The 14,858-nt window shown below is 42.3% G+C and overlaps 1 protein-coding gene and 1 long non-coding RNA gene across 2 annotated transcripts in view; both read right to left on the reverse strand.

The window, feature by feature from the left end:
* BCL2 (BCL2 apoptosis regulator) overlaps window positions 1–14,858 on the reverse strand; it is a 222,840-nt gene that overhangs the window by 136,348 nt on the left and 71,634 nt on the right. The window lies entirely within an intron of this gene.
* The window catches only part of LOC137518652 (uncharacterized), a 59,018-nt gene continuing 45,482 nt past the window's right edge, over window positions 1,323–14,858 (reverse strand). Inside the window, exons 4-5 of the long non-coding RNA XR_011020866.1 lie at window positions 3,171–3,274; window positions 1,323–1,532 (exon numbers count right to left, since the gene is read on the reverse strand). This is a non-coding gene — a long non-coding RNA (uncharacterized lncRNA). The remainder of the gene's footprint in view (window positions 1,533–3,170; window positions 3,275–14,858) is intronic.

The following is a 14,858-nucleotide window of genomic DNA, read 5'->3' on the forward strand; positions in this document are numbered from 1 at the left end:
CTTTTACTTACATTTATTTGATTCTCCATGATGAAACAGACGAGAACGAGATGCAGAGTGATAAAGAGATTAAACCATGAATTGTTATCTTCAGACACAGTACAGGGGAGCTTGAATGGTTAATTGGACACAGTGGATGAGTGCAGAACTATTTTCCATATTATTGTTTGTTACTAAAAGTTAATGAAACACATTGTAGGTGGGGGGCTGCATCCCACAGCTGTGTAAGGTTCACGGATGAGGTATACTCAGCTGCAGGGATGTCCTCATTAGATACTGCATTTATTCCAATTCCTAGCACTAAATGCTAACTTTTTATACAAAGACAAGACAAATAACATTTATATCGCACTTTTCTCCTGGCGGACTCAAAGCGCCAGAGCTGCAGCCACAAGGGCACGCTCTATAGGCAGTAGCAGTGTTAGGGAGACTTGCCAAAGGTCTCCTACTGAATAAGTGCTGGCTTACTGAACAGGCAGAGCCGAGATTCCAACCCAGGTCTCCTGTGTCAGAGGCAGAGCCCTTACACCATCCAACCACCAGTTTATAGAGACCATGGCATTACTGACGACAATATCCAATATTCAAATATACTTTTCTTATCAACTTCGGTTGTTTTCACCTTATTGACCAGACAGAGCAGTTTTTACGTGTTCCCTATGTCCGTATAAATGTATTACTTCTTAAAATACCTTAGTAATATATAAACATTTGAACTGATGAGGCTTAACCAATTTGAAACAGTCTGTATGCATGTTGGATTGATTTGGCTGTGTAAAATTAACAAGCTGACACATCATTGCATTCCAGCGGTTCTGGAAGTGTGTTTAGCTGTCAGGGACAACAAAGGGATAATTTGCATATTCAGCAGTGACCCACTGTGGGGCACCTCAGAGCTCACTCCAACCTGAATAATTGCAAATACCTTCTGTTTTAAGAAGGGAAACGTCACTTTTGTAGTGCTTACACCAAAGATAAACACAAACACGTCTACCCAAGCACAGCCTTATGGTTCTTAGGCTGGGCTGTTCTTTTTAGTAAAATTAATTATGATGCACAGTTGTGTATGGACCAAGCAAAGTGTTCCTAGAGACCACTGAATATCAATCTCAGCTAGAAGAGGAAAAGCGATGCTCAGTTAGCAGGCCTAAACCGACGGCTAGGTTCAACATCAGGTAACGTTTATAAATGCAGCTTATTCGTGGTTTAAAATAAGATTGTTTTTGAGTAGAAACAAAACAGCCTAAAAAAAACACTTATGAAATACAAAAACCGTAAGCCATTTATACACGGATGCAGGTTTACTACTGTGTTTCATACTGTAGCCTAGAGTGAATACTTTGGCATTTTATTCTATATTTCATGTTTTGCTGAAAGCTTTTTCCATATCTTTTTGTCCTTTTCATTCAGTTCAACTTGTGGATGAGGTTTCTTAGCAACGCTACTGAAAATATGAAAACAGTGTCTGGAGCAATATATTTTATTCTCATTTTGCAGATGAATGCTCTTGCCTTCTTAGTACTTAGACTTTTCTGAAATTAGGATTACAACACTGATCAATAAAAACATATTCTACATTTTAATTAAATACAGCAATAAGGTAACAGAGGCGCCAAAAGAATAAAAGGGAGTAAATGAGCTTAAAAAACAATTTGGTATTAGAGGAGGCAGTGGTGGACTTACCTCCTTCAAGCAGAACATGTGACTGTAGATTTTCAGTCAAAAAACGTTTATTGTGTACTCCAAAATAAAGTGCAACGCGTTTCGCAGGTTAAACATGCTTCCTCAGGATATACAGATAGGAGTAAAAAAGCATCTGCTAGTAACATCAAAGCTGAGCGCCTCTGTGTGTTTGCCCATCCAAATTAGCATAGCATATATGACAACTTCTTCCTTTTTTTTTCTATTTCCTTTATAAAACATATGCACATTTGTACGGCTACCAAATTCAGATTTTTGGGGAGCACACATTCTTATCGAATGCGGATATCTGGAGGGCAGACATGTTACATAATACTACTATCTGGGGAGCACACATGGGCAATTAACACTGCCTTATGGGAGCATATATGGCTACCCAATATTCATAACTGGGTGCATACTAGTCATATACGGACAGCAGACATGGTGCATACATAGAAAAGAAGAGCACAGGTGATCTGGGCACTGGATCATGTGGTAAAGTTTTGCTGGTTGTGAGCTCAGTAATGTTACCCAGTAATCTTATATTAGTAATGTTCTCCAGTGTTCTCCCCAATCCCTAATAGCCAGGTGCTCCACCCGGCTAATTCTGCAAAGCACCCGGCTGTCATGGCTCTCTTATCAGGGCAGCCCATGGAGAGGAGGTGGGGCCAGCCAGCAGAGCAGTGAATAATAATTAAGGGCTGGGATCAAATATTTGCAGCGCTCTGGTCCCGTGTGTCAGAAACAGATGGGTAGAGTGTGTGAGAAACACTGTCTCCTGTACCGATGTACAGCGCTGTTGCCCCCTAGAGTTTGCTGTCTGAATCACTATCATGCAAACCTGAATCATGTATTGCAGACAGCAAACTCTAGGGTACAACAAACGCTCTCCCTCGGCTGCTGACACACGCACTTAAGAGCTGCAGGTGTGTGTATCCCGCCTATAAATTATTATTCACTGCTTTCCTGTCTGCCCCCCCCCCCCCCCTCCTCTCCACATGCTGCTGCCATAGCAGAGGTAAGCGTTTGTCTCTCTGTGTGTGTGTGCTTGTCTGTCTGTCTGTCTGTCTGTCTGTGTGTGTGTGCAAATGAATGTGCACCCAGCAATCACGTTTCAGAGGAGCACACTCATACTCTGCAAGGGCACTGGGGGAGCACTATTAATTGGGGGAGGGGGGGGGGCTTGGTGGCCCATCAGCAAGCTCTGGGGCCTTGAGCAATTGCCCAGTTTGCCCCCATGGAACTGCTTTGCTCCTATGGAATCGAAGGCCTCTGTAATTTTTCATGCCACCCAGCTGGAAAAAAATTCTGGGGAGAATATCCGATATTACACCTACTTAACTATTACTAACACCCACCACCACCACCCACTTACGCCTAACACTAACTCACCCACCTAAGCCTAATGCTAACCTCCCCTCTACCTACGCCTAACACCAAGTCCTCCCCCCCCCCCCCCAGTACACAAGCACATGCAGGATACCTGCCTCCCAGCACACAAGGAACTCAGGGCACCTCTTTCTCACCCACAGCCAATATCCAGAGTTGCTGCTGCTCAAATGGGTCCCGCTCGCCTGTCCTCCACCGCTGTCTGCAGTATATAAACAAAGGGAGTTATTGCTTGCTTGACAGTTGGAAAAAGCTGTTATTTTCCACAATGTAATGAGGTCCACAGACAGCAAACTGTCAGGTCTGGAAGCAGGGACACAGGACGACGCTGAGGCACAGAGGTTCTATTATATAGGATGCCATAATGGACAAGAAACTCACAGTGGCATACTAACTGTATGCCATTCTGGCTATTCGCCACCAGAAGCTGGAAATTATTTGCATATGTCTATCAAGGCCAGGAAAGATTGTGGAGATTCAGCTCTCCATGTGTCACTGATGCTGTGTCAGATCCCAATGAATCAAGTCACAGTAGCATGCAACATCTACCAGGGGCCACTTTTGCAACCTCACTTCCCGTATGACTCTGGGGCTTACAATCCTGGCAAACATTTTCTACTCACATGACTGACGTTACATGGAGGTCTAATGCTAGGTACACACCATACAATTTTCTGTTAGATTTTCTCTTAGATTTACCTGCCAGATCGTTTTTTTCCATGTTGTAGGTAAATCTAACAGAAGAATCTAACAGAAAATTGTATGGTGTGTACCTAGCATAAGCCCTGCCAGCATTTTCTGAACCCTTCAAAGACTGCAAAAATGACAGAAGGCACTATTTAAGGTTATATCCATCAATTAGTTACTGTTAAACCCTCTATATCTTATGCTTTCTGCTGAATTTCTGACATCCTGAAGTTCTGCCAGAAATTAACACTATGGAATTAGGAGGATAAAACTGAATTTCCAGTAAACTGGCTTTGATAAACGGCTACAAGGGAGCAAATCATTGTTCCTATATTTCTTTTTCTTTGCAATCACATCTTTCTTAGGCCCCGTTCACATCACAAACGCGGATGGCCACGCATGCGGACTGCAACGCATTCGAACGCACGCCATCCGCGTTTGTGTGCGTTGCGTGGCTAATCCCATCACTGAAAAGTGAATGGGACAGCCATGCGTTTTTACAAAAAATGCGTGCAGCATGCGTTCCCGGACCGTACAGGTCCGGAACGCATGCAGTGTGAACATCAGATGTCTGATGTCGTGCGTGTTGGCCACCTGCACGCGTTTCCAAAACGCGGCTGGAAACGCGTGCAGTGTGAACGGGGCCTTATGTCTCATTTATCACATGATCAGCTCTGACAGCATCTTGAAACAAGTTCACTTCTTCTTGGAATATGGAGAAGAGCATTATCCAGTCACTGAAAAGTTATATAAAAACTTTTATAATTAAAACTTTATCTATAAAACCTCTCTATGCTGATATGCTGACTAAGACTATCCATAATCATATTACAGTATAATGTCCATCTAATTTTGAAAACAGCTTACTATCTTCAGAGCTGCCACATATACTTTTACTTGAGGGCTCTTTTACACTACATGCAATTCTGATTTGATGTGATTAACAAAAGTCCTGCATTTTTTTCTGCATATTTCTTTTGTGTTGCTAGAATCCAGTAAAAATCGGAATCACAAATCAGAATCGGATTGCAATTTGCAGCCTATTAAAAGCCTTAGGCCACATACAGACATCAGACCATAGTCTTTGGAAAATGAAAGATCACAGACCAATCTTACCACCCTTCCTGTAGTATAAGAGCCATACTCTACACAGTCTTTTCTATGGAGCTGAACTCCACATCAGGAAAAAAATCTTGGCAAGATGCTGCACACACAGATGCTGTACAGACACAAAAGATCAGTATCTGCAAAAGATCTGTTCCTGCCAAAAATCCATTCCTGCAAATTGCAATGATAGTCTATGAGATCTGCAGATCATCGTACACACATGATTTAACTGACATTCATCTGCAGATCAGATCCACCAGGATGGATTTTCAGATCTGCAGATCTGCACATGAATGTCAGTTAAATCATGTGTGTATGATGATCTGCAGATCTCCTAGACTATCATTGCAATTTGCAGGAATGGATTTTTGGCAGGAACAGATCTTTTGCAGATACTGATCTTTTGTGTCTGTACAGCATCTGTGTGTGCAGCAGCCTGCAGAGATTTTTTCCTGATGTGGAGTTCAGCTCCATAGAAAAGACTGTGTAGAGTATGGCTCTTATACTACAGGAAGGGTGGTAAGATTGGTCTGTGATCTTTCATTTTCCAAAGACTATGGTCTGATGTCTGTATGTGGCCTTAGGGTGAGACTTCTACACTTTTTTTTTCTCTGGCAAGTCCTAGATGTCCATGTCTACCAGATTATACAGTCTAACACTATAAATACATACAATATATTTGTAAAATATGAAAAAAAAAGTTGTTTCTCTAGATCAGTTTAAAATGCTTATTTTGCAAAAGGAAAAAAAAAAGAAATGAAAAGAAACACAGCTATGATCAAGTAGAATCAGTACACCTAATGATAGCTGCGTTTCTTTTCTTCTTTTTTTTCCGTTTGCAAAATAGGAATTTTAAAATGATGTACATGTACAATAGATACATCTGCACAATGAACCTTTTGCTTTTATCTTGAGATAATCATTCTCAGCACCCAAAACACCTGTAAGCATGCGTCATGTCGGTTTGCTATTGCGTCACGGAACAGATTAAACAATAAATTATTGTATAAACAGATTGAAATATTTAGAACAGAATTGTATTTGTGGGTAAACACACAGTCTTCAAAAAGGACTATATAAATCGAACGCAAGTTGTTGAACAAATCTTCTTTTCAGACAACTGAACCATGAAGCTGCTTTCTCAAGTTCCTTGTAGATTCACAAAAGCCTCAACAATATAAACATCCATTTTATCCTCTTCCAGGTAGTATGATACACAGTATCATCTCTGTGCACCTTATTACACTCTGGTAACTTGCCAGGTTTTACATCAGTGGAAGCTTACAAAGCCAAGCATTATGAATATTGGATTCCAGTAATTTAATGTATTTTATGAGGGCGTAGCTTTAATCCACTGTCCCTTTCAGATGACTTACAAGTTTATCTTGTCTCTTCACAAACTACCAAGTAATACATTCTTCTGCAAACACTCACACAGTGGCTTTCATTATCAGTTTTGAACGTGACTAGGTAAGGCAACAATTAGCGTACCTAATAAAATAAGCAGCATGTAAACGTCCCAACAAACAATGTGTGTGTGTGTGTGTCCTCAATATTTGTTTATGAATGTTTTACAAACATTATTTACTGCTTCTGATTAATTAAGCTACGTGTTCAAGCGTATTTATATATTATTTATCCTCTTTTTTTTACTGCCCAAACTTTCTGTAATAGACTATGAAAAGTTCACGAAATCCCCAGAGTCCACCCCAAGCACCCCAAATGTGTACCATGTGTTGAGAACCTAAGCTTAAGTGGTTCATCCACAGTTATTTCTTAACCACTGACATGACAAGACTGTTTTGTTATGGCCATGGATGCTTAGGTCAGGCTCTTCTCTTCTCCACAACTAGGTGGCCCACCAGACAATCTCAAAGTAAAAGAAACAGCAGTTCCATTAAAAATTAGTTGCATACAGGATATGTACAACCATCTGGGCTTCAACAGCTACATCATCTCATAGCTGTGCTACATAACTGTTGTGCCAGTGGTGGTTCAGCCAAGTAACTACATATTTTAATGGAACAACTTAATATGAATTCTAGAAATACATACTCAACTTGTTCTCATGCAGACTATTTGTTTTCTAGATCTAAAACTAAAGATTGAGGGAAAAGCAGTAGCTACCTCTACTTATAAAAACTATGTCTGTTGATACCCTGCTCCATGCCACAAGCCACCATCATCCCCTCCTTGTGGAGAATTGACCCTGTCAGACAATGTTTAAAGGATATCTGAGGTAAAATGGAGTGAAGCTTTACTTACCAGAAGTTTATCTGCTCCAGCGCTGAAGTCCTGCTGTCCTCCAGGCTTTCACTGTAATGGCCCATATTCACGAGGGACAAATGTCGCCGCAACACGCGGGGCACACGTGTTGCGGCAACAGGTCGCCCGTGAGTATGGGCCGCGCGCACCCCGAACTGTCGCCCGTCGCTGATGTCGCCAGGCGATTGAAATGTTCAATCGCCTGGCGACAGTCGCCGCCGCAACTCCGCCGCAGCTGTCGCTAGTCCGCGTGAGTACGCGGACTAGCGAAAGCAACCTCCATTGAGCTACGCATAGCTTCCGGCATGGGGAGGAGGAACGTCGGCGACAGCTTCCGTCGCGCCGCTGGTCCCTCTTCCGCGTGTGTACGCGGAGGGACCTGGCGAGGAGCTGTCGCCGGCCTGTCGCCCACACGCTCACGTGTGCTGGCGACAGGCCACTTTTGCCACCCGTGAGTATGGGCCATTACACTCCCACAAGAGGAGCACTCACATAGTCGCTGATCTTACGGCGGGGACAGCCGCAGCCTGAAGGACAGCGGAACAGACACCCTTGATAGGAAACCTGAAGTGAGAATCTGCCATCTTTTTTTCCTTATAAACAATAATTAAAGCACAAAAATAGATAACGGGCAGTGAATACTGCCTAAATCTACAAACACATGCCAGTTGCTTTGTTTTCCTGCTGAGTGTTTAGCTTTTGTTTTAGAAGCTTGTTTGATTTGTAATTATTAAACTTAAAGCATACCTGAAGTTAAAATGAACTTATGAGGTTACATAGTTACATTGTATTTGGGTTGAAAAAAAGACATACGTGAATCGAGTTCAATCAGACAATTAAGTACAACTCTAGCATGCACCCTCACATTTCCCTGTTGCGATTAATTGTATGCGTTTTACTAAGGAAACATATATCACAGAAAGGAGTCTAATATTTTTATGTTTAGTTTAAGGACTTAATTTTAAACAGCAATTGTAACTAATCTGTCTTGCTGAACTAAAAATCAATCAGAAGTAATGAACCTTTGAACTTTCCAGGACTAAAACCTCATCAGGTCAGTGTAGAGAAGAGAAAAAGAAAAAAACCCGCAGGGTACCAGGAGCCCTTATGGTGTATTATCCTCAAGTAAGGGGGTTAAGATAAAGAATAAATATACTCACAAGTATAGGTTGCTGTAAGGCAACCACTTGTACGGACGTGTAGGGAAGTCCCGTCCCCACTCGGTCTTTATGGTTACTGGTCGCTGCTCCTCAGAAAAAGGCTTCGCTTCTCATAGGTTACGAAGAACCCCACAAGTGGGGTAATACAAGATCGGTTTTCCAATAGGAATAGGAGGCGCCCGTGTGATGTATTGGGTGTTCTCTTCATACAAAGAGACTCCACTCGATAGAAAGTTACGACGGTTTATTTTAGCACAATAGACAACGCGTTTCGCGGTCCAAGCCGCTTCCTCAGGTCAATAACAGGTGCTTTTACAAAAACAAATAAATAAAATCACTAGGAGTATATAAAACATAAAACATGAACATAAACATAAATGCGAACATATAATAAAATATATATAAAAAAAGGGTTACCGCCACAAGCCATTAAGATCTATGGGAACCAGCCCTTAGTTTATGGCGGATGTACCGTGAACACAAACAACACGCATGATAATGACAGCGAAAAATATATATACTTCAAGTAATTGGCATGAGATACTATCACAGATGTGGTGGGTCTGGGTAAAAGGAGTATCTGTGAGTGGGATGGGTATCTAGAATGAAATAGATGTGTGGCTGCTGTGTAACTGATGTATTCAAGTACACTCCAAGGCGGAGGATGCCAGGGGGGGGGGGAGGGGAGGGTTTTAAGGTATGGGGGTGGACGGTAGCTGTAGGCCTAGGTGTGGGGGGTGAGAGGAGTGTACTAGGCTATAGGTTCCTAGTATCTGGAGGAATCTAGTTCTGGGGAGCCCATGTATAGATTATGGGTATAAGGATCAGTTACTCGTATAGGCAGGGTCCAATTGGGGCTGCCGTGTCAGTACTAGTACGTGTATGGGACCCCCCAGGGGTAGTAGGACCTGATGCATCTGTGGGGGACCCGGAGGGGATAAGAGGAGAGTATGGAGATCGCTAAAGCCCAGGATAAAATGTCGTCTGCTAATATAAAGCTCTGGGGTAGTGTCGTAGTATCAGAAACAATCATGAGGATAAAACGTGTACGCAGGGTCTCTTATCTTGAATTGGGGTCCAGGGAACCAGAGCGCCAAACTGAGTGCTCTGCTAAGAGGGGTTTAAATGATATGTGATGCGGAAGTACGTTCGGCAGGGCAGGGGGGCGTGCGTAGGGTGGGGACCTATCGGACAGGGTAAGGGGCGGGGTTCAGGTCTGTGCCTCCAGCCGATAGGTGTGACGGCCGGAGGGCGGAACATGATGCGTGTCACTACTCGCTTGCAACGCGAGTATGCGGGGCTGCTGGGAAGAGTGTCTACGTAGGAGCTGGAGGCAGGACGCATGCGCCAGAAAACCAGGGCCGCCATGTTGGTCTATGGCAGGCCTGGCAGTGTGGCAGCTCTGCGTCAGTGGGACAGTTCAGCTAGATCTAAGCTCTACGTCAGGGCTGGGGGCATGACGCATGCGCCGAGGTCTCAGGCTGCCATGTGAGTCTATGGCAGGCTAGGCAGTGTGATAAGGGGGGAAAAAAAGAGTACTAGAGAGGGAGGATTGCTACTTCCTAGAAAAGTTTGGGATATGGCTAATTGTTACAACTCCAGGTATTTAGAGACTATATAAGCCAGGGGCACATGGGAAGAGCATAAAACAAAGTTGATAGAGATTTAGCATTAAAAGTTTTTTTTGGCGCAATTAACCAACAATATAAAAGTTGTAACAAGGATAGCAGCAGTTTTTTCAAAGTGTATATTCCATATATGTTGGAGATGTGGTGGGATTTACAGGCAAGTCTACCCATATATAAACAGATACATATATACAGACAGATATATAATCTATAAAATAGCAAATATTGTTTCAAGTGAGATCCAAAAACTACATGGTCGGTAGGATCTGCTGAGCTACTGCCCTCTCATGGACGGATAGGGAACAGCATTAAGAGCTAGTGTTACATCTCGAGATTATTTCGTTTGAATAAAATTAGCATGAACCATTGGTATAGAGACTAAAATCTTATGACTACATGTGTATAAATAAAGGTAACATGAACCATTAGTACAGAGACTATACTCTTGTGACTCCATATATTGAGAATCTTATTGGGTCTGGGGAGCACATGTATAATGCATATATATTTATGATAGATTTTAGTTGTGATCCTAGTTCTCGAATCATATGACCGACAGGAACATGGACCTGGTTGGGTTCCTGTTATCTCGGGATCTTATTGTATATTTACTTCTGTCTGGTGGAAAGAATGTTTGGGATATGTGTGAGTGTACTAAGTAGACTAGTATTCTGTGGCCGCGAGGGGGCGGGGAGGGGGTTTGGGGGGGGGGGGGGGTTGTTTGGGGGTGGGGGTGATAGGGTAAGGTATGGGGAGGGGGGGGGGGGGATGTGGGAAAGGTGGGGGTGGGACAGGGGAGGAGAGGCCGGAGGGGAAAGAGGAGGCTCTAGAGGCAAAATGGAGCGTATCATTAGGAAACGTAACTCTATCATAATAGAATTACAACCACAGATAGCCGCCATAAAAACCGAACTATCTCAATACAATACAACGAATGAATATAAATCTTTTTCACACATATTACACAATAAAATTACTAAATTTGAGCTAGATATATCCGAGAACAAACTAGGGAAACTCAACAGGGACAGACACCTATACATTCAAAACAGACAGAGAGTATACAACAAAAAAAGACCGAAACCCATCACTAACCCAACTGATGAAACCCCAAACGACACAGAAGAACGCAGAATACAACCTCTAATGGGCCAGGTACCCAGATATCAAAAAAACAAAATAGGAAGGAGATACTCCTATAAAAAACAGGACCCAAGACCTACAGACCCTGGAAAAGAGAGAGATAACGGCAGACACGAAGAAAAAAGCAAACAAATCGAACTAAGAAACAGACAATCGGCGAAAGACCCTATTAATCGAATCTTGAGCGTAGAACATCAAAAGACACTAAAAAACTCCAAAGAAGTCAGAACTGAAAGACAAACACAGACCCCAAAAAAGAGATGTAGACCATCGGAAGAAGACGACATATTCAGTACACCTCTAACCGATCACAATAGCAAAGAAAGAAAACTTGATGATGAGCTATCTGTCTCACCTGACGACCTCCTAGATCTGAGTATCTATGATACACAAGAGGAACCTCCTACATCAGAGGGAAGGTTACCACAACCACAGATAAATATTGATACAATACAAAAACCAGGTAACAAAACAAATCCGAAATCCAGAATACCCCAACCAACAAAGGGGATCAAGAAAGCAAGAACTCATCAGACCAAAGAGATTAGACACATAACGGAATTTTTTACGCCAACACAAGAACCCCTGAACCATAGCTCCGACTACAACTCCACAGAAAGTACTACAACAAACTCGTCCTCCTCTTTTTTAGAGTTACCCACCATATTGGGGGGGACTACACCGTTAAGACCAATAATACCCTACCCCATAACCCATCTGGCACCCCCGATAAACTCCTCACCACGGAAACCACCGGGAGAAGATACGGAAAGCCGAGAAAGAGGGGGAAAAGAGGAGGAAGAAAAGTTAAACAAGGTTTGACGACTAACAATGAAGAACCCGCGGATACCAAATCTATTTTTAATCTATCTTCTCACATACTGAATAAAGCCGAGAAGGCCGTCTTGGGCAGAGGCCTCTCCTTTTGCCCTACCAAACAAGCAAATTTATATGACCTTTTCATAGATCTGAACCAATTCACTCGGAAACTGACCTTAAAAAGATACTTTGCCCTAAAAAAATCTAAGGGTCAAAAACCGAAGGACCATAATATCTACGGAGAATTACCGATAATCCTAAACAACGACGATACAACGAACTTCATTTACAACCCAGAAGAACTAAAAATGGAAAAATACATACACACCCAACTCAAAAATAAATCAAATTTTTATCCTACTATGTATAGAGGACCCCATATAGAGAGCTTCTACAATCAGGTCTTAGAAGATTTCAGGAAACTAGATGAAAAAAGCCCCATATCGAATTTGACTAGGCAAGAGCAGCAAGCGATCAAAAACTTAAAGAATAACACCACAATTATCGTGAAACCAGCGGATAAGGGGGGAGGAATCGTAGTGATGAATAAAGTGGATTATATCACAGAAGCAGAGAGGATCCTAGAAGACAGTGAATACTATGGTATCTTAGATCAAGACCCCACTGAGAACTACAAGAAGGAACTGAAAAATCTAGTGATGGAAGCACTCGAAGAAGGAATTGTCAACAAATCAGAAAAAGATTTTATACTCATACAGGATCCAACAGTAGCTCATTTCTACCATCTACCAAAAATCCACAAGTCTATCATCAATCCACCAGGCAGGCCAATCATAGCCGGCATAAACTCACTATCATCACATCTGTCAGAATTAATAGATCACCACCTACAACAAATGGTAAGAGAACTGCCCTCCTTTCTAAAAGATTCCACGCAATTATTAAGAGAACTGACAAAAATACCCTGGGCAACCGACTATAAGTGGCTAACCCTGGACGTGTCTGCACTTTACTCCAATATACACCATAAAATCGGCTTAAAAGCAGTATGGTATTACCTGACGATGAACGAAAAAATCCCATGGAAACAAAAGGTCTTCCTCATTGAGGGCATCAAGTTCATATTAACTCACAATTACTTCACATTCATGGACACCATATATATACAGAAACGGGGAACAGCTATGGGTTCGAGCATGGCTCCGAGCTACGCAAATCTGACAATGGGCCTCCTAGAACTCCTACTAATTGAACAAGAAAACTCTTTTACACCCAACATTGTATATTACAGAAGATACATAGATGATCTGATCCTAATTTGGAAAGGCGATACAGCATCTATCAACAATTTTGTCAACTACTTGAATAATAACGATTGGGGAATCTCTTTTACCTCAAATTATGACGAAAAAAAGATTGCATATCTAGATGTAACTCTATTCGCAGAAAACAACCAAATAAAATCCAGGAACCACTTCAAAACTGTAGATTCGAACGCATACATTAATTACAAGAGCAATCACCATAAGCCGTGGAAAAATAATATTCCGTTTGGACAATTCCTAAGGATCCGCAAGAACTGTACTGACTTAAAATCCTTTGATACACAGGCAAAAGTGCTCACAAACAAATTCAAAGAAAAAAACTTCCCGACAAGACTAATCACAGCTGCCAGGAAGAGAGCGAGAAAGACAGAGAGATCTCTACTTCTAGCGGAAAAGGAAAAACCGACAGACAATAAAAGGATCCAGAATCAAACCAATTTCATAACGAAGTTTGCCAACAATCACACATCGGTGAGAAAGATCCTAAATAAACATTGGCCCTTACTAAAAGACGATCCATATCTAAAGAAAGAAATAGATGAGCAACCTCACTGCATTTTCAGAAGGGCAAAAACCCTAAAAAATGAATTGGCCCCCAGCAAACTGAAAAACACCAAACGAAAAGAGCTCCTCAGAGAACAGGAGAATCCAGAAGTTCAAAAATGCAAACAAAAAAGATGCCTATGCTGCCTGATGATACACAACCATCAGAAGACTTTTGAGTCTACAGTCACAGGCGACACCTATAACATCACACATAGGATGGACTGCTCATCAGATTACATCATTTACCTACTCACATGCGAATGTGGCCTGCAATATGTAGGGCGAACCACACAACAACTCAAAGAAAGATGGGGACAACACCGGCGAAATATCAATAAAGGATTCATTAAACACGGATTATCTAGACACTGTAAGGAAACACATAATCAAGATCACAAAGGAATAAAAGTCTGCCCGATTGAATACATACCTCCAGATGTTCCAAACAGGAAAGAAAGACTCAAAGCACGAGAGATGTACTGGGTCTTTAAACTCAGGACGCTGCATCCAGAAGGGCTGAATATCTGCCTTGAGCACAACCTATAACATAGTTCCCATAACCGGCTCTCCCCCCATCTCCCTATACCTCCTTTTCAAAAAAAAACCCCAAACCCCCAACCCCCCCCCCCCCTCCTCTTTCCCCTCCGGCCTCTCCTCCCCTGTCCCACCCCCACCTTTCCCACATCCCCCCCCCCCCCCCTCCCCATACCTTACCCTATCACCCCCACCCCCAAACAACCCCCCCCCCCCAAACCCCCTCCCCGCCCCCTCGCGGCCACAGAATACTAGTCTACTTAGTACACTCACACATATCCCAAACATTCTTTCCACCAGACAGAAGTAAATATACAATAAGATCCCGAGATAACAGGAACCCAACCAGGTCCATGTTCCTGTCGGTCATATGATTCGAGAACTAGGATCACAACTAAAATCTATCATAAATATATATGCATTATACATGTGCTCCCCAGACCCAATAAGATTCTCAATATATGGAGTCACAAGAGTATAGTCTCTGTACTAATGGTTCATGTTACCTTTATTTATACACATGTAGTCATAAGATTTTAGTCTCTATACCAATGGTTCAAGCTAATTTTATTCAAACGAAATAATCTCGAGATGTAACACTAGCTCTTAAT

This window comes from Hyperolius riggenbachi, chromosome 5, assembly GCF_040937935.1.
Source record: "Hyperolius riggenbachi isolate aHypRig1 chromosome 5, aHypRig1.pri, whole genome shotgun sequence".
Taxonomy (NCBI): domain Eukaryota; kingdom Metazoa; phylum Chordata; class Amphibia; order Anura; family Hyperoliidae; genus Hyperolius; species Hyperolius riggenbachi.